A 2,500-nucleotide genomic window follows, 5' to 3' on the forward strand; every position below is an offset into this window, starting at 1 on the left:
TCTTAGGGTCACTCAGCAATGTCATACGTATTGCCAAACTCAGCAACAAGACCACAACATTTTACGTATACATTGAGCATCAACATAAGAACACATTGTAATCATCAAGTTTATTCAAAACACGTCAAAAGAAGAAATAAGGTCTGTTCAAACAACAACAACATCAAAGGAAAAAGAAAAATTACTGCTCATCAACTCGAGGAATTCCACCCATGCAAGTGTAAGGAATAACACTTTTGAAAACTACCTCTTCAGGCACGACATGTATGTGCCTAATGATGTTCAGACACTACACCATTTATAATGCTTTGTATCACAACTTTGTTAGATTTAACCATCTTTACTCGGTACGGACCCAAATACGCTGACTCTAGTTTGTGTTTCCTAGGTTGTAATCATTTTAAATACATACAATCGCCCACAAATACATTTACCAGTGCAATTTTGACCTGACCATCATATTTTGAGCTGTGTTTTTCATTAGCTCTTTTCAAAAAACTTTCAGTGGTGTGCATTACACTCCTCAATACATTTAATAAATATACTCAGTACTGCTCAGTTGAATAATCATGCAATTGTTGCGAATTAATGAGGACGGTATATGGTAACACAGGACCCTGTCCATACACTAAATAGAAAGGCATGTCCCTGGGTGAAGCCTTATGTGCAATGTTCAAAGCTAGCTCAGCTGTAGGAAGCATGGATTGCCGATGAAGAGGGTCATCAGCCACTAAGTAACGTAAAATTAGCACTATTTCCCTATTATGTGATTCCACTAAGCCATTAGCTGAGGTCTATATGCGGTCACTGAAAAGTGTTAAATTTTCATCAAGTCTGTGACCGATTTCACTACCTTCTTTATAAACTCAAGATCATTATCACCTATCAAAATTTTCGGCCAACTAAACCTGGTAATGAAAGAGCACAGTGCCAGGGCTAAAAATTCGCGGATTTATCCAACAATGCGTAGGTATGAGTGTACCGAGTAAATGTATCGACAAGTACATATATGCATACTTATGTTGTCTTAAACCAGTAGGAATGGTCCTACTTCCTCCATATGCACTTTATAAAATTTAATGGAATCACAGGCCATTTTTTGGCTTCTGGTACAGTGTTTTTATGTTCTTTGTAACAGTTAAAAGCATGAAAACCTTTTATATAATTCTCAATATATTTTCTCATTCCTAACCAAAAGGTATGGTATGAGTGTACCGAGTAAATGTATCGACAAGTACATATATGCATACTTATGTTGTGTTAAACCAGTAGGAAAGGGTCCTACTTCCTCCATATGCACTTTATAAAATTTAATGGAATCACAGGCCATTTTTTGGCTTCTGGTACAGTGTTTTTATGTTCTTTGTAACAGTTAAAAGCATGAAAACCTTTTAAATAATTCTCAATATATTTTCTCATTCCTAACCAAAAGAGATATTCATGTGCTCTCCTTAATGTTCTATCAATCCCTAAATGCCCTGCATATAGACTTGCATGTACAACGCAGATGGCTCAATTAATTAAAGAGGCAGAAAGAACTACCCGTGCACAAAACTACCCTCCCCTCTTCTCAAAAGCACAATATAAGATATAATTTTCTATAGAAAAATTCTCACGAGGAACATCCAGAAAATGATGGATAACTCTCCGATTCCCCTCTAATCAATGCTCGCACTCTTTCCATCCATCCTTCTGCTCTTCTCAGAATTCTTTTATGTCCCAACCTACCAAGTCAACCAAACCTGCATCATCAGGGCATTCATTCTGGACACCCATGGTGATGTCCTCGGCCACCCACATAAATTCACCTTCCCCGCTCCTATCTCTCTCTATCTCTCCTTCTTTCTCTCTCCCTCTCTTTCTCTTCTCTCTTTCTGCTCCCATATTCTAAATGCTTATTGGGAGAACTCATATCCAGTTCTCTATTTTCTGTATTTTGAATGGGGTCTTCAATATTTTGTTTATGTTCTTTGTTCCTCTTTTGTGCCCTGGTTGTTACTCTTATTACTGCACCTCTTGAGAGAGCATCAGCTTCCTTGTTAGCTTTAGCATCTATGCGGTGAAAACCCTTTATAATAAACTCTAACACACTCTCAATCGATCTTGCTTGGCGAGAGGTTAAATCATTTTTATAATACAAATCAAGTAAGGGACGATGATTACTTTGCAACTCAATCGACAGACCTAATAAAAAGAACCGATGCCTCTCTAGAACCCAAAGAATAGCCAAAGCCTCTTGATCGAATATACTATAACTCTTTTCTGCCCCTTTTAATGCCTGGGAAGCATAACAAAGGAGTCACTCTCTGCCTTTATCATATTATTGAGAAACAACGCCACCAGTAGCTACGCTACTCGCATTTGTTTTCACTAAAAACGAGCGATCAAATCTAGGATATGCGAGTATTTTATTGCTAGTTAAGGCAGCTTTCAAATGGTTAAAGGCCCTTTCTTCTTCAACTCCACAAATTGTTACTTCTCTTTAACACATCTAAGGGTT

This window comes from Palaemon carinicauda, chromosome 6 (assembly GCF_036898095.1).
Source record: "Palaemon carinicauda isolate YSFRI2023 chromosome 6, ASM3689809v2, whole genome shotgun sequence".
NCBI lineage: Eukaryota > Metazoa > Arthropoda > Malacostraca > Decapoda > Palaemonidae > Palaemon > Palaemon carinicauda.